Consider the following 23,754-nt stretch of genomic DNA (forward strand, 5'->3'; position numbering starts at 1 on the left):
CTTGGATCCTTAACTTCCTTATGTCAACAGTCCTTTCCCCACCTTAGCACTCACTTTCATAGTCACACACTTGTGTTTGTCATGATTAGTACATGTCCCACTTGAAGAATTATGATTTCTGGCATCTCATTCTAACAGTTACCTCATTTCTGGCTCACTCCTTCTGGAACCCCAGCTCCAATCATTCTTCGAGCTCCCCAGGTCTACCAGTCCACATAGCCCCTATTCCTTTTCACTGTCTATTATGACCCCCAGGCCTCACCTTCCACTTTACCTAACCTAGAGTCTAGGGTCCGTGCTCAACACTCTTGCCCCTCTCTCTCCCTCTGTTGCCTTCACATGGCAAACCCCTGGCCTGATAAAACTCTACTCACCTATTCCATGTCTGTCTCCAAGCACCAGATCTCAGAATATGACTGAAAACAATACACAGCTGATTTACTGGTCTTAATTTTATGTACACAAAGCTCAAGGGATGCTTCCTGGCAGCACTGCCCCATTACCCCAATTAATTCGTTTTCACCTTCTCTGAGAGGTGATTTCTTTTCTCTCCAAACCTCCAGAACTCCCCCTGGTATCTTTGGTGTTCTCACGCCTCCAATGGACCAAGACTCTTTCTGCCCCAGGGCATTTGCACCTACAGTTCACTCTGACTAACATGATTTTCTCACAGATCTTGCCATGGGACACCCCCTTACTGGATTCTTCTCACCTTCTAGGAGAAGCATTCCCTGACTCCTCTGCCTAAAATAGCTTCCCACACTGTTCCGACACTCTCTGTCCTAAATCTTACTTTCTTTATAGTGCTTACCACCATTTGACATTACATGATGGATTTATTTTTGTTTGCTTATCTGTCTTCCTAACTAGTATGTGGGCTCCATGAAGCTAGTTTCCTTTTAGTCTGTCTACTTCGAGTTCATCTCTAGGTCCCCAAAAGCAAGTACAGTGCGTGGCACAGAAGACACTCTCAGGGAGTAAATGAATGAGTGAATAAAGGAATGGATCTATGTTGTGATCTATGTTGTGAATTTGTTGACTTGGGAGGCACTATAAACAGTGACTAAAATGAAAGGTCTTGGTTCATGTTAGACCTGGATTCAAAGTCCTGTTCTATCCTTGCTAGCTATGGGACTTTGAGCAAGTTATTTACCCTATCTGAGCTTCTCATTTTTTAAAAAAGGGGATAGATACCAGGAGCTACTCCATGGGGCTGCTGAGTGGATTACATAAAATTATATATAAAAAGCACTTAGCACAATGTGTGGCACATTGTATGCACTCAACACATTTTAAATAATAATAATAATAGTAGATTAGTATTAGATTAGTGGCCCGAACCATAGCCTGTAACACTTTTTTAAGTGCTTTATCTGTAATGATACAATTACTCTTCATAACAGCCCTTGTAGTAGTTACTATGGACCCCGTTTTACATATCAGGCAACTGAGGCCCAGAGAGATCCGGTAATTTACCCAATATCCTGGAACTACAAAGTGGCGGAGCCAGGACCCGAGCCCGGCAGTGTGACTTCAGAGCCCATGTATGTAACCACTGCGATATAGTGCCTCTACTCAGAAATGGGCTTTCTGCTTTCACATAGCAACTCCTGAGGAGTTCAAGATGTTTTCTTATCACTGGACCTGGGTTAGCATGGTGGGTTAATGTGAGATCCCTGGTCAGCTGTAAATAAGTCATTTAGGTTAAGGAGTGGAGCTTAACATTCTTTCAAGAAGAAACATTTATACTTATTATTTTCTGCCATAGGTTTTGGTTCAGCAAAGTCTGAGCTGATACTTCCAGTCTGCTGATGATATTGGTAAGGATGTGCAGTTGGGATGCAAAAAGTTTGTGTTTGGAAGCCTGCCAGCCATTGCATTGTCTACTTTTTATTTGATTGTTTAGTTACATGAGGACAAGTCCAGTAACTTCCCCAATTTGTCTAAGATGTCTGAGCCAAAGAAAATGCAGACTTAAGAATATGTGGATATAGGCTTTCTGCACATTTTCCAAGTGTGTCTTTTTTAAAACACTTTATTGTGGTAAGCCATATACAGTATAACAAAAAACTTGCCAACTTAACCACTTTTAAGTGTACAATTAAGTGACATTACATTCACCACGTTCTGCAACCATCATCACTATCTATTTCTAGAAGTTTTTCATCACCCCAAACAGAAACTCAGTCCCCCTCCCCTCAACACCTGGTAACCACAAATAAACTTTTGTCTCTATGCATTTGTCTATTCTAGAGATTTCATGTAAGTGAGATCATAGAATATTTTCCTTTTGTGTCTGACGTATTTCACTTAGCATAACGTTCTCAAGGTTCATCCATGTTGTAGCATGTATCAACTTTATTTCTCTTTATGGCTGAATAACATTCCATTGCTATATATATACCACATTTTGTTTATCCATTCATTTACTGATGGACACTTTGGTCGTTTCCACCTTTTGGCTGTTCTGAATAAGGCTGCAACGAATATTAGTGTACAAGTATCTGTTTGAGTCCCTGCTTTCAGGTCTCTTGGATATGTACTTCGGAGTGGAATTGCTGGGTTATATGGTGATTCTGTGTATAACTTTTTGAGGCCAAATGTGTCTCTTTTAAAGTAAAAGAAATGTGTAGAAAATGAAACTGCTTTATTATTTTAGGATGAGGGTTATAAGCCCCATGTAAACTAACACCTAATACGGTTAGTCATAGCCTGAACAGCAGAGTGTTCTCAGAACACGTGCAATGTTCACAGATAACAATCTTCATCTTTTTAATATTCCTTCCTATCCCTTTGTTTCATTGGCTTTTTCTCCCTGTGGCCCCATATAATTACTGAAATCAATTTGGATTCATCTCCTTCTCCTGACCTCTCACATCAGGCACTTAATTTCATTCGTCTTTTGTGGATGTCTGTTTGTATCCTTCATTTCATCTAAGGAGCCCTGCTGGTGCAACAGTTAAGAGCTTGCCTGCTCACTGAAAGATTGGAGGTTCGAACCCACTCAGTGGTTCTGAGGGAGAAAGGCCTGGCTGCCTGCTCCTGCAAAGATTACAGCCTAGGAAATCTTAAGGGGTAGTTCTGCTCTGTCACATGGAGTCACTATAACTTGAAGTCTACTCGAGCGCACCTAACAACAACAGCATTTCATCTAGTTGAGTGATTATCAGCAAGCTCAGGAGAGTAAACTAATTGTCGGACAAGCTGGCAAAAGCAGACCATATCTGACTGTTCTTTGCGTGTCTAAGAAGGTACTCTGTATACAAAACAAAAATATGGCAACTCTGAATGTCTTCTCTAGTTATGAAAAGCTGGGTTCAGCACGAGCTGTTCTTAATATTTCTAGCACTATGTTTTGGGATGATCTCTGAGAGCCAGCAGCCCTGAGGTCTGCTGTGTGCCCCGGGCAAGTTATTTAACCTCTCTGGATCTTCAGTGGAAACCCTGGTGGCGTAGTGGTTAAGTACTACAGCTGCTAACCAAAAGGTCAGCAGTTCGAATGTGCCAGGTGCTCCTTGGAAACTCTATGGGGCGTTCTACTCTGTCTATAATGTTGCTATGATTTGGAATCAACTTGACGGCAGTGGGTGGGTGGGATCTTCAGTTATTTCTGTCTGAAATCATAGGTTAAATTAGAGATCCTAAGCGCTCGGCTGCTAACCGAGCAGTCACTCCGCAGGACAAAGATGTGGCAGTCTGCTCTCATAAAGATTATAGCTTTGGAAACCCTATGGGGCACTTTTACTCTATTCTGTAGGATAACTATAAATAGGAATTGACTCCAGGGCAATTGGTTTTTTTTTATTTATATAGTTGGGAGTAAAAGAGCAATGTTTCTTTTTTAAAAGCTATTTTTAAAACAGTTCTATAAATCAGAGATTTTACCTAAATCAGGCCTTTGCCCCATTTAATTTAAAATTGAGAGCTCTCCCGATTCCTTCTGGATAATGAATAAATACATACAAGATTTCTCTTCTGATTCATACATGTATTTACTTGATACTCGCCCCTTATAGTGACTGGACATTTTGAATTTTCTATGATTGCCTCAATTTTAAAAGATCTATCCTGTTGTCCATATAATTAAGATAATTTAACATCCAAGTATATTCGTATACCTGACTTCACTTTTATTTCAGAAAATGTGGCCAGTAAATACATAGCGACCTCTCCTGTGTTCTAATTACATAAGATTTGTTGGTTGTTTGGTAACTGATCAGTAAGAACTTATTTCACAATTTCTGGCCCTGTTGCTGAATGGAGGGATAGGTTGGTGAATTCCAACCCCTTCTTCTTTCCTTCAATCAGAAAATTCCCCAGGGATTTCTGAATCAGCCCTAGAGACATTATCTAGGGCAGTATGGATTGAACAGCGCAGTCAGTAACTCCTCTGTGTGTGTATGTGCTGTGGGCCCCCCCGTAGCACACATCACCGAATGGAACGGCGTAAAGATGTGCCCACCTCTGATATCAATCTCAAAGGAGAGGAGGGTCAAGGGAGGTCAGGGCTGGAAGAGTGTTTTACATTTCTCTCTGTGATGGCTTGTCATGTTTCTGATAAGCATGAGAACATCTTTAGAATTATTGAGTGTTTTTAGAACAGAGAGAGGAAAAAACCCAAATACATTTAAGATTCTGCAGAAGAGCTCAGAAACGTAAGAGTTCAGACAAGCAACCACTTGTCCATGTTTTTTATATAATAAAAACAGGCTTATTATCTCTTCTAATTACTTAAATAAAAATTTCTTGAAAAAAATGAAACTATACGTAAAAATATAGAAAGAATAAATCCCTTGGAGTCCCACCACCTTAGGATAACTAATTAAGATTTCTATAACCTTATACATGCTATTCTTTAAATACACACCCCACTCCCATACACACAATTTTGCAGGAATGGAATGTAATAAATGTGACTTTATTGTGAAGCCCTTAAAAAAAGTTACTTCCCGTGTGAGTGGCCATCGAAGATACTCCACTGGTCTCACCCCTTCAGGAGCAAGGAAGAATGAAGAAAAGTAAAGACACAAGGGAAAAATTAGTCCAAAGGGCTAATGGACTACATCTACCACGGCCTCCACCAGACTGAGTACAGTACAACTAGATGGTGCCTGGCTACCACCACTGACTGCTCTGACAGGGATCAGAATAGAGGGTCTTGCACAGAGCTGGAGAAAAATGTAGAACAAAATTTTAACTCAAAAAGAAAGGCCAGACTTGCTGGCCTGACAGAGACTGGAGAAACCCTGGGAGTACTGCCCTGGACACCTTTTCAGCTCAGTAATGAGGCCACTCCTGAGGTTCACCCTTCAGCCAAAGTTTGAACAGGCCCATGGAACAAAACAAGACTAAAGGGGCGTACCAGCCCTGGGGCAAGAACTAGAAGGTAGGAGGGAACAGGAAAGCTGGTAATAGGAAACCCGGGGCTGAGAAGGAAGAGTGTTGACATGTTGTGGGGTTGTTAACCAATGACATACAACAATGTGTGTACCGTTTGATGAGAAACCAGTTTGTTATGTAAACCTTCATCTAAAAATAAATAGTTACTTCTACCCCTACCCATTGCCCCTGCATACCTCTCTCTTAAGCAAAAAGTATTATTGACAGCCAGTTATATATCATCTTTTTTATACTTTTATTCATATAGATACATAAATACTTATATTTAATTAAACAATTATGTATGTACATGTATAGAAGCATATATGTATATTCTTTTTAAAAATGGGATATTATCCTTTTTTTTCATTCGATAATGTGTCATTGAAATCCCTCTAGGCCAACTGGTATAGTTCTAACTTATTTATTACCCAATGCTGTCTAGTTAATTAGATATCCTAATATTACCCCCCCCCCCCGCTGGCAGCGGGTAGCGGGTTAATATTCCATGACATAAATGTCATTCAACTATTTATTCACAAGTATTTATTTTTTTTTAATCATTACCCTATTCATGAGCATTTACTTTTTCAGTTTTTTGCCACTCCAAACTTATAATTTTAAAATGAACTAAATAATCCGTAATGGTGCTTATGAGCCCCTAAATTTTACTTTTTCAATTTCTAATCTGGATTTTTTTCTGTCAGTTATTAACCTGCTGTTATGATTGTTTAGAAAGCCAATGTGATTTTTAGGTCCTTCTTGGTATTCTCACTTAGGCACAGAGAGAGGTGTGTGTGGTTTGTTCCTGTAATCTCAGCTGGTGGCTTTTTTATTTAGACCTTCTCAATATGGTGGTCAGATCACGTTTCCAGCCTCAGGATCTATACGCCAAATCATTCCGTGGGGAAACTGTTGCTAAAGCAGAAAGGTTCTGGACAGCTGACGTGGCATCACAGTTTCCAGTGTCTGCCAGCTGTGAGTAACTGCAGGCGTCATGATGGAATATAGCAGCAGCAGCAGCACCAGCACCTCCTGATTTAGGGGCAAAAGATGTAAGTACTTATTTTCACCCCTAACCAGTTAACCCAAACCAAATTGAAGAATGCTAAGAGGGAATAGAATTTCTGCTAGAGACCCTTCTAGCAGATTCATTTAAGGAGCATTTGGTATCAACCCAAGAAGAACGACATTAAACCAGCACATGGTTTTCAGCAACACGAAGAACCTCAGAGGGTCTTGAAAAAAAATCGTAACTTCAACTGTGAGCGATGCCACTTTTGAACCCTAACTCCTTGAAGTGCTCACTTACCCTGGCAGGGGTTGTCCCCTGTGAAATGGAATGCATTGCTAATGTGCCAAAGAAAATGTGATTTCAACTTACATAGAAATCTTAGGCAGGTTTGACTGTGGGAAGGTGAAGGGAGGCTTAGTAGTTACAGTGTTTGGGAGAGAGGAGAGAGCCTGTTAAATGTTTTAGGGAGGATTCAAGTCGGTTAAAGCTGACTTAGAGGCAATGTGGAAACTTCTGCTCTCAAGTTATAGAGATGACAAGGCGCATGACGCCTGCCAACTTCATGACAAACGAAACTCTGGCATGGATCCCTTTAACAAGAGGTGGCCCTGAGGCTGCTGTGCCCAAGGCTTCCACCCTGAAAGTCATTTCCAGAGTTTCTGGTGTTTTCAGAGTCCATAAACCACTTGTTTATGGGTTGGTGATTTTTTTTTTAAGTTTCTGTTGAGACTTTTACGCTGATCGGCTCTGTGTGAAACCTCACAATGACCAACACCAATCCACCCAGAGTGTGATCAACTTATTGACTAACAGATGTTTTTGATTTTCACCTCTATGCTGGGGAGACATAAGTGAACAAGATGCAAGGGGCCCCTGCCTCTGTGTAATTTGCTTCCCAGCAGGAAAAGCCGATGTTATGAGAGGAGGAAGGAGCACAGGGCTGGGAGTTAGGAGACCTGGATTCAGGTACTGGCATTGATCCCGATTACCCACACGGCACTCTGAGCTTCAGCTTATGTGCTATAAAATAAATGCGTTGGAATGGGTCACCTCTTCAGTCATATTTGATTCCTCACCTAGTGTGAGTTTTCCCCTTGCTGAGCAGCTTTGTACTCAGCCTGGAATTTGCTCCACATTCAATTTGGGAAGGGGTGCTTTATTCGTGAAATGGATCTGACTTGTCACCATCCAGACCCCATCAGATTGTGACCTTTTGTAATAGAAACTCGAAGGATCATTCTAGATGGGCCCATCTACAATATGGTATTGGTAGGAGGAAAGGTTGCTTCCAAGAAACGCATTTTAAAGGTGGCGATTCCACCCATACTCAACCTAAATATCCAGCCTTCTATTTTCAAATGGTTATTGACTGGAACAAGTTCCTTTCCAGCTGCTGCCGCCCCTTATGGGGCAAAGACACAAAAGCCTGACACTGAGGAAAATGACGTTGTTTGAAATAGGTGTGCCCCATAGGCCAAAAGCTTGAAGAAATTAAACCAAGTAAAAAATAAACGAGGCCGTGGTTTCGAACAAAATAGAAAATACCCACCATTGGTAACTGTGCTGTGATCCTCAGTTTCCTGAAACTCGTCATCATCAGCTTAGGCATTTTTGACTTTGCAAATTGTGGGAGTCTCATTAATGTGTTTTAATACACTGATGGATAAAATCAATTTCTTCAGTGTAATTAGTATGTATATTTCTTTCATTGGCCTTGTCTAGCCTGGTTCACGAATTTATCTGCATGGGCATTCATGTATTCCTTCCTGCCTCACTGCCTTCTCAGTAGCAGAGGTCTACTTCCTTACCCCTGACTAATCCCTTCTCTTGGGCTATGAACTCTATCCCTATCAGCTTCCTCACGGACCATGTCCATCACTCATTTCCTCTATTCCCCCTGTATCAATTTCTTCCTACAGAGGCGTTCCCTATAGCTTGAAAACATGTTCAAGTCTCTCCCACTTTATACTAACCAACCAGCCAATGAACAAATACTCATGAGCCCTCCTTACTGTCATATCCCTTTCCTGACCACCCTATTAACTCTGTGGGATCCAGTGGACGTTTTCAAGTTCATACATAACTTGGCCTCTTTGTGCTCTTTTTCTCTTCCCCTTTCTCCTCCCTCAGTTTCCTTGACACCGTTCTGGCTCTGCCTTCTCAGCCTTCATGGGCCTCTCTTTCTGTCTTTTAAACCATTATCCTCTCATTTTGAAGTCTATGCGTTTCTTTGACAATCCCATTCATACCCATGATTCTAATTATGACTCGAATACTAATAACACAGAAGTCAAATACATAGAAGCTTAAGGAAAGAAGCAGTGTATAAACAAATGAACCACAAAAATGTGTCTCCTCAGACTTAGGAGCTCCTGATTCATATTCACTGTTTGACAGGGCTTCAGTATGTCATCCTGCAGGTGACTCAAGTTACTGTGGCCCAACCTGAACTGAAATGCATTTCAGTCTTCCTCAGGGGCATTGCTATCTACAGTGACCAATCCAGAGCCATGTGAATTCAATTAGCCTTTACACTCTGTTTATTTTGCCTCCTTGCTGTCTCTTGAATCCAACACCCATGCCCGTTCACTTTTCCCTCCACCAATGCTTTGGTTAAGGAGCCCTGGTGGTGTAATGGTTAAGTGCTTGGCTGCTAACTGAAAGGTTGGAGGTTTGAATCCACTAGTGGCTCTGTGGGAGAAAGGACTTGACGATTTGCTTCCGTAAAGATTAAAAACCCAAAAATCTCATTGCCATTGAGTAAATGCTGATTCCTAGCAATGCTGTGGACACAACAAACTGTGCCATAGATAGGGTTTCCAAGGCTGTAAATCTTTACAGAAGCAGACTGCTTCTCTGTGGAGAAGTTCTGCTCTGTCACACAGGGTCGCTATGAGTCAGCACTGACTCCATGGCACATAAAAACAGCAACAGTGCTTTGGGTTAGCTTTCGTTGACTTTAAGGAGGATTATGGCAACCACTTCCTAAAACTCATCCTGTCTGCAGTTTGGAACTTTCCAAACCATTCTTTATATTGTAACTTGTGTGATTTCCTAAAATGCTGACTTGATACTGTCACTCACCTGCTTTGAATCTTTCAGTAGCCCCTCAGAGTCTTCAGCATACATCCACGGCCTCTATGGTGCAGTCCTTGCTTGGCTGTCTGGACTCCCCTCTCCCACTTTCCTGACTTGGCATTACTCTCTGGCCTGATTGAATGTGGTGGCTCACCGGAACTCATCTAGCTGATCCTCCTCTCCATGCCTTTGTACATAGTGATACTGGTTCTTCATCTGGAGGCAACTCCTTTTCCCAGTTCACACAATGAAGTCCTAATTATCCAGCAAGGTTCAATGAGGGTTTTCTCTTCCAGTAAGCCTTCCCTGAGTTTGCTGCACTTCCCTGTATATATAATAATCTATGTAATTTGTGTCCTAACACTTATCGTATGTATTAAATTGATTAATTTACTTTGTTTGCCTCTCTACTTCATGGTCAACACCTAAGAAACAGAATTATGTCTTTTATTTCTGCATCGTCAATGTCTGTAACAGCATTGGCACATGATAGTTATTTAATAAATGTTTGTTGAATGAATGAATGGGGAACAGATGGCCACCTGCAGCTCAGGCTGACTTTTACCATCTTGGTCAACTCAGTGGGAAACGTGCTTCTTTCCCAGTAGTTCAAGCATCAGTTCTGGGTGCACGCTCTTTGGACTTTCCTGGACACGTGCTCATCCCTGAGCTTATTACTGTGGCCAGAGAGATGGGAGACTCTTATCGTCCAGGTATGAATCTTGTGCATACCCTTGAAGCAAGGGAAGGGTCAGGCCCACACATCCTACAAAAATTGAGAGGAGTCAGGGAAGTTCGTTAAGGGAAAATTGATGCTATATTACCAGAAGCCAGAAGAGGGGATGCTGGGTAGGGGGAAAATAGTAGATATCTACCATAAGTGTGTGCAAACAACCTAGGTATTGTGGAGTGCTAGGGCCACATTTTGCTCTTTTTGGCTGGATGAGGCATCAAGGACAGTATCTTTAGTCTCAACTCTCACCACTTCTCTTTGCATTCTAGGCTCAAACCACGTTGAACATCAAACCCACTATAGTTGTGCTGAATGCACCACCTTCCCTTGCCTCAGAGCCTTTACTCATAGTCTTCGTTCTTCCAGGAACACATTCTCTCCTGTTCTCCTTCTCCTGTTGCCAGGTGAACACACCCTAGTCCTTCAGATCTCACTTGAGACATCTCTTCTGCTGGGAAGCCTTCTCTGACTAGGTTTGGTGCCCTTGCTGTGTGTTCCATCTTCTTCCTACTATCACCCTGGCCTAGCACTCGTCATTGGAATCACCTGTTATCTGGTCTTTGTTCCCCAATGGACTGTAAAGTCTGTAACGATAAGGGACAAGTTCATCTTGATCACTTAGTGTGGTCTGCACTTAATACCTAACATGATGCTTGGCACACAGCAGGCACTTAATAAGTACATGATGAGTGAAGCACTCAGTTTCCCACCAATGTCTTGTTTATTAAGTAGGAACAGGGTCTCTTTTGAATTACTTCTTCTTAGCCTTGGGGCTTAGCAGCTGCATTGGAGGAGCCTTGGAAAGTCAGCTTATGCAGTAGAACAACCTTTTTACTACAATGAATAAATTAGTATTTATCTAAAATGTTATTTGTTGAATGAATAAAGTAAAAAAAAATTTTTCATTCTCCCAGGCATGAGGTGATTCCCCAGTCAGATTCATTGAGTGAATGACATCTGGACCATCACTAGAACATGGTGTCATAGTGTCATACTGCCATGGTCATACACAGTATTGTGTTCTTAGTGTAAAAAAAAAATATTAGCCGGCTTGTAGAGTAACTACATCAGAGAAGCAGTCAGGAAAGGCAGTAAGTATTTACTCAGCATGAAGAGAATCTGTAACATTCACTTATTGGATAGCCCCAGAAAACAATGAACTTTGGCCGTCTCCCTTGTGATGGCTGCAGGTATTTATGCTTAGAAAAGAAACCTCTCCATCATCTTGTCATGTCCTTCAATATCCTCCAGAAACTGAAGTCTGAGCTTTGTTTTTTTGACATCATAAGTGGCTCCTATGGAAATTGTTCTGATGTGCTAAATTCAACATTAGGACAACACTGCTGGGGAGCTGCAGTCTCTTATTCCAGACTGAGGGAACAAGGGATGTGAGTGCCATTAAAACACATGCATGCCTTCACACTGTGCACACATGTGGGCTATGCCTGTACATGGAAGAGTGGGAAGAGGAGTAGAACCAGCCAAGTGGTACAGACTTTGATTGGCTGACAAGTGGGACAAGGAGAAAATACAGAAATTGATCTTTGAGTTCTTGTTTTCACGATTATGTATTTGTAACAGATTGAGCGAACCTATTTATATTGACTGATAACTTTGAAGTTTGTAATCATTGTATTTACATGGAATGGATTTTTAAATACTTGCATTAAAAAAATATTTTATTGTGTTTTAAGTGAAGGTTTACACATTGGTTTAGGTTCCCATTCAACTATTTCTATGTAAGTTGTTCAGTGACATTGGTTACGTTCTTCACAATGCACGAACATTCTCTTTATTTCCATTCCCGTTGTTCCATTTACATTAATCCTCATCTTTGCTTTAAAGTAATTGTTAATTGTTTGGTGCCATATAAGTGATTCTTTTAAGGAGCACGGTAGTTAGATGTGGAATTCTGCTTCTGTAAAGATTTGCAGCCTTGGAAACCCTATGGGGCAGTTCTGCTCTGTCCTATAGGGTCGCTGTGAGTCAGAATCGACTCTTTGTCAGTGGGTTTGGATTTGGATCTAGCAGTAGAGTGTCACTGGGTGGGGAAAATGTTTAATGCACTTGGCTGCAAATTGACAGGTTGGAAGTTTAAGTCCATCTGCAGGCATCCTGGAAGAAAGGCCTGCTGATCTACTTCCAAAAAATCAGCCACTGAAAACCCTATGGAGCACAGTTCTACTCTGACACACATGCCTTGTCACTCTTGAGTTGGAATCAACTCTGTGGCAACTGGGACTAGTTTTATCCAGCAGCAGAGAGAGCTTGACTTGCTGTGGTTCGTAAACGAAAGAGCTGTATGTGAGCAAGGGCCTTGGCCTGGGTCTCGCTGGCTTAGTCGCTGCTTTGCCTGCAGGGGTGGACATGTTCCAGAGGTTCTTTCTAGTTCAGTGGCTCTGTGTATCTGAATGTCTGCTCTTGTTCAAAATGTGTCTCTTCAACTTTCCAGCAAATGGCAGAGAGCTACTCCCGTGGGTGCAGGCAATGTATGTGTGTGTGTATCTGTCCCATTGCAAGTATAACATTTTTTTTTATTGTGGTAAAATATGTATAATATACAATTTACCATCTGTCATGGATTAAATTGTATCCCCCCAAAGTGTGTCAACTTGGCTGGGCCATGATTCTTAGTGTTATGTGATTGTCCACCATTTTGTCATCTGATGTGATTTTCCTATGTGTTATAAATCCTACCTCTATGATGTTAATGAGGATGGAATTAGTGGCAGTTAATTAGGCAGGGCTCAGTCTGCACAATTAGGTTGTGTTTAAGTCAATCTCTTTTGAGATATAAAAGAGAAAGCGAGCAGAGAGAAATGGGGGGCCTCATACCACCAAGAAAGAAGCACCGGGAACATAGCATGTCCTTTAGAGTAGGGGTCCTTGTACTGAGAAGCTCCTCGACTGGGGAAGATTGATGACAAGGACCTTCCCCCAGAGCCAACAGAGAGAGAAAGCCTTCCGCTGAAGCTAACACCCTGAATCAGATTTCTAGCCTCCTAAACTGTGTGAGAATAAATTTCTCTTCGTTAAAGTCATTCACTTGCGGTATTTCTGTTATAGCAGCACTAGATGACTGACACTATCCTAACCATTTTTAAGTATATAATTCAGTGGCATTACTTACATTCACCATATTGTACTACCTCCACCATTATTTCCAAAACTCTTCCCTCAACTCAAGCAGAGACTGCATCCGTAACTATTAATTCCTCTCAATCCCCAGCCCCTGGTAACCTCTGGTCTACTTTCTGTCTCTATGAATTTGCCTATTCTAAATACCAGAGAACTTTTTTTTTTGGTGGACGTTCACACAGCCAAAGATACAATATTTCAACTATTTCTACATGTACAATTCAGTGACATTGGCTACATTCTTCAAGTTGTGCTACCATTTTCGCTATTCTTTTCCAAATTATTCTACTGCCATAATCTAAACCCATTGCCCCCTAAGCGTCTCATCCAACCTTTTGAGTTGACATTGTCAATTTGATCTCACATAGGTAATTCTTTTTTTTTTTTTTTTTGCCATCCTCACTTTTTTTTTAATTGTGCTTTAGGTGAAAGTTTGCAACTCAAGTTAATTTCTCATACAAAAATTTATACACATATTGTTATGTGACACTAGTTGCAATCCCTATAATGTGACAGCACACTCCCCTTTCCACCCCAGGTTTCTCATGTCCATCCAACCAGGTCCTGTCCCTTCCTGCCGTCTCATCCTGCCTCCTCATCCTGCCTCTGGACAGGAGCCACCAATTTGGTCTCGTGTATCTGCTTGAACTAAGAAGCACACTCTTCAGAGTATTATTTTATAGTCCAGTCTAATCTTTGTCTGAAGAGTGAGCTTCAGGAATAGTTTTGGTTCCTGGTTAACAGAGCGTCTGAGGGCCATGGCTTCGGGGCTCCTTAAGTCTCAATCCAACCATAAAGTCTGGTCTTTTTACGTGAATTTGAGTTCTGCTCTACATTTTTCTCCTGATCTGTCAGGGACTCTCTGTTGTGTTCCCTGTCAGGGTGGTCATTGGTGGTAGCCGGGTTCCAACTAGTTCTTCTGGTCTCAGGCTGATGGAGTCTCTGATTTATGTGGCCCTTTTGTCTCTTGGGCTAGTATTTTCCTTGTGTCTTTGGTGTTCTTCATTCACCTTTGCTCCAAGTGGGTTAGGACCAATTGATGCATCTTAAATGGCCTTTTTTTTTTTAAATGGCCCCTTGGTAGCTTTTAAGACGCCAGATGCCACTCACCAATGTGGAATGCAGAACATTTTCTTAATAAACTTTGTTATGCCAATTGACCTAGATGTCCCCCAAAACCATGGTCCCCAGACCCCAGCCCCAGCTACTCTGTCCCTCGAAGTGTTTGATTGTGTTCAGGAAACTTCTTAGCTTTTGGTTTAGTCCAGTTGTTCTGACTTCCCCTGTATTGTGTCTTGTCCTTCCCTTTACCTAAGATGGTTCTTGTCTACTGTCCAGTTTAGTGAATTCCCCTTTCCCTCCCTCCCCACCCTTGTAACCACCAAAGAATGTTTTCTTCTGTGTTTAAACCTTTACTTGAGTTCTTATAATAGTGGTCTCATACAATATTTGTCCTTTCGTAACTGAGTGATTTCATTGAGCATAACGCCTTCCAGATTCATCCATGTTGTGAGATGTTTCGCGGATTCATCATTGTTTTTCATCATTGCATACTGTTCCATTGTGTGTGTGTACCATAATTTGTTCATCCATTCGACTGTTGATGGGCATCTACATAGTTTCCATCTTTTTGCTCTTTATACAGATAATTCTTTAAAAGAGCACAATGCTGAAAGCAGGGGTACTTTACTAATTAAGGTAAGCTATTAAAAAAAATTATTTATTTATTCTTTATTATTGCATTTTAAAAAATTTTTTAAAACATTTTATTGTGTTCTAGGTGAAAATTTACACAGCGAATTAACTTCCCATTCAGCAATTCATATACTAATTGTTTTGTGACAGTGGTTGCTATCCCTGCAATGTGTCAGTACTCTCTCTGTTCCTACCCCGCCTTCCTCGTTTCCATCCCTCCAGTTTTTCCTGCCCCTCCTTGCCTTCTCATCTTTGCTTCTAAGCAAATGTTGCCCGCTTGGTCTCCTACAGTTGATTGTTTGAAGGACGTATTCTCCATGGGTGTTATTGTTAATTTTGTAGGCCGATCTATTACTTGGCTGAAAGGTGACCTCTGGTAGTGGCTTCAGTTCCAGGTTAAAAGGGCATCTTAGGGTGATAGTCTTGGGGGTGCCTCCAGTCTCTATCAGTCCGGTAAGTCTGGTCTTTTTTATGAATTTGAATTTTGTTCTACATTTTTCTCCCCTTCTAACTGGGACCTTCTATTGAGTCCCTGGTCAGAGTGGTTGGTACTCCTAGTTGGGCACCATCTAGTTCTTTTGGTTCTCAAGCTAGAGGAGGCTGTGGTTCCTGTAGGCCATTAGTCCTGTGGACTAATTGCTTCCTTGAGTCTTTGGTTTCCTTCACTCTCCTTTACTCCAGGCAAGAAGAGATCAATAGTTGTATCCTAAATGACTGCTTGCAAGCTTTTAAGACCACAGACGCTACTTACCAAACTAGGATGTAGAACATTACCTTTATGAACTGTGTTAAGCCAATTGACCTAGATGTTTCCTGAGACTATGGTCCTTAGCCTTGAAGCCCAGTAACTCAGACTCATGAGATATTTGGATATGTCTAAGAAGTTTCCATAACTGTGCCCTTACATCCTCTATTATATATATGAATTTATATGCAGCACATACAAATATGTATATACAAATGCCCTCAACTATTCTTATAGATGCATGCACATATACTCCCATATGTCCTCCCTTACCTATATAGGATACATACCTACCTATGTAACCACTCACAAATTTTTGGTGGTTATTACCATTGTTGCAGAATTGTATATGTTATAGCATTTACCATAAAAAAAAGTTGTTCTTTATTCTTACCTACCTCTCAGTGTCTTCATTTACCTTGGTCACATTGTGCTGACTTCCCCCATATTGTATACTGCCTTTCCTTTTTCCAGAATTAATATGTGTCTACTATCTAGTGAAAGATTCTCCCTCCCTTTCCCTTCCATCCCTGATAACCATCAAAGAATATGGCTTTCTGTGTGTAAACCTATTCTTGACTTTTTATAAATCATACAATATTTTATAAAAATTATAAATATTTTATAAAAAAAGGACAATGTTTGTCCTGTTGTGATTGACCTATTTCTCTCAGCATAATGTCCTCCAGATTCATCCATGTTATGAGGTGTTTCACAGACTCATCATTATTCTTTATGGTTGCGTAGTATCCATTGTATGTATGTGCCATATTTTGTTTATCCATTCATCCACAGATGGACATTTAGGTTGTTTCCATCTTTTTGCTATTGGAATAATGCTGCAGTGAACATGGATGTGCATATGTCTATTCGTGTCACTGTTCTTATTTCTCTAGGATACATACCTAGGAGTGGGATTGCTGGATCATATGATATTTCTATTTCTAGCCTTTTGAGGACGCACCATACCATTTTCCATAATGGTTGTACCATTTAACAACCCCACCAGCAGTGTATAAAAGTTCCAGTTTCCTCACAACTTCACCAGCGTCTGTTGTTTTCTGTTTTTTTTTGGATCATTGTCATTTTTGTAGGGGTGAGATGGTATCTCATAGTTTTGATTTGCAACTCTCTAATGGCTAATGACTGTACGGATCTCTTCATGTGTTTGTTAGCCACCTGAGTGTCCTCTTTGGTGAAGTGTCTGTTCATGTTCTTTGCCCATTTTTTGATTGTTTGTCTTTTTGTTGTTAAGGTGTTCAATGAAGTTTTCTATGTATTTTAGAGATTAGACCCTTGTCAGGTATGTCATTACCAAAAATTTTTTTCCCAGTCTATAGGCTTTCTTTTTACTCTTTTGGTAAAGTCATTTGATGAGCATAAGTATTTAATTCTTAGGAGCTGCTACTTATCTAGTTTATCTTCTGTTGCTTGTGGATTTTTAGTTATGTTTGATAGTGTATTTATGCCATAAATTAGGACCCCCCCGCTTTGTCCCTGTGTTATCTTGTGGGTAGTTTTAGGTTTAACATTTAGGTCTTTGATCCATTTTGAATTGATTTTTGTATATGATGTGAGGTATGGATCCTGTTTCATTTTTCTGCAAGTGGATATCTAGTTTTGCCAGCACTATTTGTTAAAGAGACTATCTGTTCCCCATTGAATAGACTTCGGCCCTTTGTCAAAGATCAGCTGTCCATAGCTGGATGGGTTTACTTCTGGGTTCTCAATTCTGTTCCATCAGTCTATGTCTTTGTCATTGTACCAGTACCAGGCTGTTTTGATTACTGTGGCTGGATAGTAAGTTTTGAGATCAAGAAGCATGCGGCCTCCTACTTTGTTCTTCTTCAATAATCCTTTATTCGGGGACTCTTTCCTTCTTATGTAAAGTTGGAGATTAGTTTTTCCATTTTGTTAAAGAATGTCATTGGGATTTGGATTGGGATTGCATTACATCAATAGATTGCCTTGGGTAGCAATGACATTTTCATAATATTAAGTTGTCCAGTTCACGAACATGGTATGTTTTTCCGTTTATGTAGGTCTCTTTTGGTTTCTTGCAGTGGTATTTTGTAGTTTTCTTTGTATAAGTCTTTTACATTCCTGGTTGGATTTATTCCTAGGTATTCTATCCTTTTGGGGGGCAAGTATGTATTTTTTTTTGACATCTCATAATTCATCTCTTAAATTAATGCAAATTTGAATTTCATCTCATAATATTTGTGTTTGTTTTAAGTTAAAATGGTATTTTAAATTACTTATAAATAAAATGAATGTTTATCCTGTGGCATCCTGCATTGTCTCTGGGACTATAAGTAAATCCAGTGTATGAAGCACTGGGCTTAGGCAGCATATTCTCAAAGTTTCTAATTCTGGTGTTCTCACCCTAGCTCATTCTTTTTCTTCCTACGTAGTTGAGTGACACAGTTTCTCCATTTTTCCCTGGTCTCATGGCTCAGTGAGGACACTGGATAAGTGTCAAGGAGGAGATGTGGGTTTTGCAGCATTAATGCAGAGTCAATTAATTCTTTACTGATGTCTTGTGCAGAATACCTCCTAGGTGCTGTACAATATTTCCAGGAAAGTGGTAATAACGTTTACTGAGCATTTACTGCATGCCAAGTACCTTGTAGGTTTTTAATGTAATTCATGCTTATAATAACTCTGTGAGGTAGATATTGTTACTCCAGTTTACAGATGAAGAAAAGGTTTTGCTATCCACATTTTACAGAAAAACTTGCCCAAGTTCATACAACTAACAAATAGTGGAGCTGAGATTCAAACCAAGGCAACCTTATTCCAGTGCCACCACGTTTTACTGCTCCTATAGGAAATTTATATCCTATAGGAAATTTATATCCTGTTGGCCTTGAGGGCTTGCTGAACACTCCGAGAATATTACTGTCTTGGTCATCTAGTGCTGTTATAACAGAAATACCCCAAGTGGATGGCTTTAACAAAGACCAATTTGTTTTTTCACAGCCTAGTAGGCTGGAAGTCCAAATTCAGGGCGTCAGCTCAAGGGGAAGGCATTCTCTGTCGGCTCTGGAGGAAGGTCTTTCTTGTCAATCTTCCCCTGGACTGGGAGCTTCTCTGTCCAAGAACCGCAGGTCCAAAGGACATGCTCTGCTCCTGGTACTCCTTTCTTAGTGGTATGAGTCCCCAACTCTCTGCTTGCTTCCCTTTCCTTTTATCTTTTGTAAGATAAAAGGTGGTGCAGGCCAAACACCCTGGGGAAACTCCCTTTACATTGGATCAGGAATGTGACCTGAGAAAGGGTGTTATATCCTACCCTAAACCTCTTTAACCACAGGCAGAGATTATGATTTATAACACATAGGAAAATCACAAAATGAAGGACAACCACACATGGCCTAACTTGGTTGACACATATTTTTTGGCGATACAATTCAGTCTGTTACAATTAGCCTTTATTTCATGTAGTCATTTCACTCAATTTTGTGGGTGTGTGAGTCATCCACGGCTAATGGAGCTTGACGTGGGGTCGGAAGTCACAGCATCATCCATCTGCCGTCCCACTCATTCTGATCCAGGGTGCATCAATAAAATGGGAAGGTGAAGAGAAGAGAAGGTGGGGGCCCCTGCCAGCCCAGGGCTGATAAGGAAGAATGGAGTTATTCTTCTTCTTGAGTGACACACTGCTTTTCTAGCTCTTGGCAGCAGAGGTGGACGCAGGGAGGACAGTGTAGACAGCCAGGTAGGGCACTTAAAGGATTTCTTTTGCCAGGGCTTGTACACAAGGTTCCTTGGTCTAGTAGCAAGCCCACATTGTGCCCAAACTTTCACTTCTAAGCCTGTGGTAAAAGTAGGAGTCCCCAGTAGCTTACAGTGCCTGCACCAGGCTAATTGTCTTGGGCCCTCAGGCCAGTTATTCCTGACACACCTTCCTGATAACTGGAACTGCTGATTGGCACATGCTGCTCTGCATCTTGCCTGCAGACCCAGCTCACCTGAGGGAAGGGGTCAAAGTCTTCGTAGCCAGTCCCTGGCTAAGGCCATAAATTCCATGTCTCCAAGGCCAGCTCCATGTGGTGGCTTTGTCTGCTAGAGTCTAGAGGCTAATCCACACAAAATCTTTACCCCTTGACTCATTCCTGGAGTCTGAAATATGAGATGCTTATTTACTGAAAAGAGCCGTGATGTTCCAGATGTTATTGAAATGGAGTTGTAGATATTATCTAGTCATTCCAGATTTTTAAAATTGTGATTTAAGGTTTTTATCCACTGTCTTGTTGAAGTGGGTTTCTTAGGAATCTCAGTTTAACAAACTATGCAGATAGTTTCTCTCTGCTTCTGTCTAGTTTATGTTCTGTGTGGCATCCCTTCAACCACTCTCTGGTCAGCCCATTGACTCACTCCCTCATCTCTCTCTTCTCTGGAAACTCCCTATCAAAGTTAAATTCTATACCCAGGCTGTGAAAACTACTGGATAAAAACATATAGTATGGGCTGTTGCTGCTATAAATTTAAGGCATCTATTTATTTTTTATTTATTTATAAACAAAATATTGAGCTCTTATCAAATGCTGGGCACTATGGGCGGGCACTGTTGATAAAGCACAGAACACGACATAGATGTTTAACGTGCCCATGGAGCTTAAAGCCAGTCTAGATATCCAATAGCAGCTGCATTTCCAGACCGTTTGTCACTCTGAGGACATCTTCCTAGTTCAAGCCCACTCTCGTTTTCTACACTGGTCATTCCAAACCTTCACAGTTTTCCTCAAATCTCTTATCAAATGCTCATTTTGATCTTTAAGCAGTCGAGATTTTTTGTGGCCGTGGGGCATAGAGTCACCATTTCCAATCCCCTTATGTACAAACTTACTTGCATTGTCTCCTTTCTCCTTTTCTCAAAGAAAGAGGTTTCCTTCCTCCCAGATAGGGTTAATTTTTGCTCCCATACTCTGGGTCTCACATGACCAGCCTCTTCTGAGATTTATTCCTTTTCTTTTCTGTGTCTCCAGTCTTTCCATATGAATCATCTTGTCCACCCTAAACTAATTCTTCAAACCTGAGGGCCTCATGGTAGCTCCAGCAATCGTCCACTATTCTTCACATCCAGGCTCTTAGAAAAAGTAATTTATACTTGCGTCTCCCTTTCCTTACTTCCCACCTGTTGCTTAACTGGCTTCTGTATCTACTCTCTCACTCCTTTGACCATACCAAAAAAACCCAAACCAAACCCATTACCTTCAAGTCGATTCCGACTCATAGCAACCCTACAGGACAGAGTAGAACTGCCCCATAGGGTTTCCAAGGAGCGGCTGGTAGATTCAAACTGCTGACCTTTTCTGGTTAGCAGCTGACCTCTTGGTTAGCAGCCGTAACTCTTAACCACTGTGCCCCAGGGCTCCATAGTTGGACTGAAATTGTTCATATTAAATCATCAAGCCTCCTAATTGTCAAATCCTGTGATCCAGAGAACAGTTTTGCTTGTTACTTTTCTTGGTATTTCTCCTAAATTTGGCATTGCTGACCACTCTCTCATTTTTTAAGCTATCACCTTGGCTGGTTTTCATGACACCACCCTCTGCTGGTTATCTTCCTACCTTGCTGGCATTTCCTTGGTATTTTTTATAGGCTCCTCTTTCTGTGTTCAGTTTTCAAATGTTTGTGTTATTCAGAGTTCTTTTCTTAGACTTGTCTTCTTATTCTAAGCTTTTCATAGATAATACTAATCCGTTCCAGTGGCTTCAAGCATCACATCTCTCTCTCCTCCTCAGACTTGTCCCTTGAGTTCTAGACCTTTACAGCCAATTACTTACTCACCATACTTACCTCTGTGTCTCACAGGCCCCTCACAATTAGCATGTCCAAAACTGAACTTGTCACCTTCCTTGCCAAATTGGCTCCTCTTCTAAGATTATTTATTTAAAGAAAAAAAAAGACATGATCCCCTCTACAAGGTACCCCGTTCTTGGCTTCTCCTTCTTCCTTATCTTCTGCAGTCGACAGAGTACCTGTTCATGATTCTGTTTTACAGACGTGTATATATTCTATCTGCCCCCTTTCCTCCAACTTCTCTTCAGCTGCTCTAGTTTAGGCATTTATCTGCCTTACTTGATTGTACCCGATAGTCTTGAATAGAACATCTCCTCATTTCTAGTCATGTATCTTCCCTAGTACTTACACTAGAAAATCAGTGGTATATCCATTAGAATAATGACCTCATTGAATTGTGATTGCATATTTGAATGTCTACTGCTTCACTGGATTAAGAGCTTCTTTAGGGCAGTGACTATATGTTATTCATCTTTGTATCGCCAGTACGTATGACAGTGCTGGGGATGTAATAAACCAAAACACCAAACCCATTGCTGTTAAGTCGATTCTGACTCATAGCCACCCTACAGAATAGAGTAGAACTGCCCCATAGGGTTTCTAAGGCAGTAAATCTTTGTGGAATCAGACTGCCACATCTATCTTCTATCGAGTGGCGGATAGGTTCGAACCACTGACTTTTGTTCCACAGCCGAGTGCTTTAACTGCTGTGCCACCAGGGCCCCTCAGGTATATAGTAGGTGTTCATGAACATTTGTTTAGTGAATAAACAATTCAACCTCTGTCTGGAAGAGTAGACAGTGTACAGTTATTCAATCTTGGAAACTTTGGGGAGTCACTGTCCATTTTAGTAATTTGGGGGTCTTAACTACTGATATGACAGCAGCACGTTTGGACAGTGGTGATTAAAAAATTATGTTAGTTGATTTTATCTTTTAATACATACTTACTGTAAAAAAGTTAAAAATATGGAGAAGCAAGAAGAAGAAAAGTCACCTGTAATTCCATTACTCAGAAAAAGAGGACTACTGTTAACATATTGACAGAGAGTCTCCCAGTCTGTTTTCTAACTTTTTACTTTCAGTAAAGGAATGGGCTCAGGCCAAGGGATGTCTCAGCTGCTGAGCTGTCCCTTGCGAGAGTAATTACTTATTAAATCGCAGTGCTCCAGGATTCATGGCAAACCTGACTTGGATCTGGGTAGGTGTTTATATCCATTAGCCCTAATCTGGTGGGTAGAGATTACAGCATCAGTCTTTGGGAAGTGGTGCTCTTTTTGTTAGATGCCAAATTGGGGCAGTTACTCCAGTTTGAAGCAAGACTCTAGTTAGTGGTTGAGGATTTAGAAAGGAGGACAGGGACTGAGAAAGGAAATTCACATAAATTAGCATGTTTCCAGCACTCTAATCCTCAAGGATGAGCCCTGGTGGTGCAGTGGTTAAAGTGCTTGGGTGTTAACCCAGAGGTTGGTGGTTCTAACCTTCCAGCTGCTCCACAGAAAAAAGATGTGACAGTCTGCTTCCATAACGATTTACAGTCTTGGAAACCTGATGGGGCAGTTCTACTCTGTCCTATAGGGTCACTGTGAGTCAGAATCCACTCAATGACAATCGGTTGGGTTAACCCCTGTGGAGCACTAGAATGCAGAGGAGGAATCAGTCATGAGGACAGGACACCAGTGGCTGGGAGAATGGGAAGACTGCAGCTGTTTGGGCATGAGGGACATAGGGGATCATGCACAGGCACTTTGACTTGGACTTGGGGTGACAAGACTAATTCTAGCCTACCTCCTGGTAGGGATTGAGCTGTTAATGTATTGTCAGGCCTGAGTAAGTGTGGTTTAGAAACTGGGAGGGTTTGAGTTGCCAGGCTGAAAGACTTAAGTAATTGACACAAATGGGGCTGAGGAACGCGGGAACTGGTAAGTCCTAAACCCGTTGGAGTGGTCAGATCCCACCATAATTTATTTCATTCCATGACCCACATAAGTATGGTATTCCATATGTCTTTAAAAAATAATTAAAGCTAATTGAAATTAATTTTGCTTGGTGAGTGAAGAGTTTCATAATAATTCTTAAGATAATTAGAGATGCTTTGGGATGTCACAAAAGGAGCATTTGGAGTAACTGGGCTAGATGTTTGAGCCAGAGATATGCAACAAAGAGT

General features: G+C 41.1%; 1 protein-coding gene across 3 annotated transcripts in view; it reads left to right on the top strand.

Annotated features, from left to right (window-relative positions):
- Nucleotides 1-23,754, top strand: part of SEC16B (SEC16 homolog B, endoplasmic reticulum export factor) — a 73,596-nt gene that overhangs the window by 3,244 nt on the left and 46,598 nt on the right. For all 3 annotated transcript variants that reach the window (XM_064276600.1, XM_064276601.1, XM_064276602.1), the window contains exon 2: nucleotides 6,220-6,434. The gene's annotated coding sequence lies outside the window, so the exon portion shown is untranslated. The remainder of the gene's footprint in view (nucleotides 1-6,219; nucleotides 6,435-23,754) is intronic.

The sequence above is a fragment of the Loxodonta africana genome, chromosome 25 (assembly GCF_030014295.1).
Source record: "Loxodonta africana isolate mLoxAfr1 chromosome 25, mLoxAfr1.hap2, whole genome shotgun sequence".
NCBI lineage: Eukaryota > Metazoa > Chordata > Mammalia > Proboscidea > Elephantidae > Loxodonta > Loxodonta africana.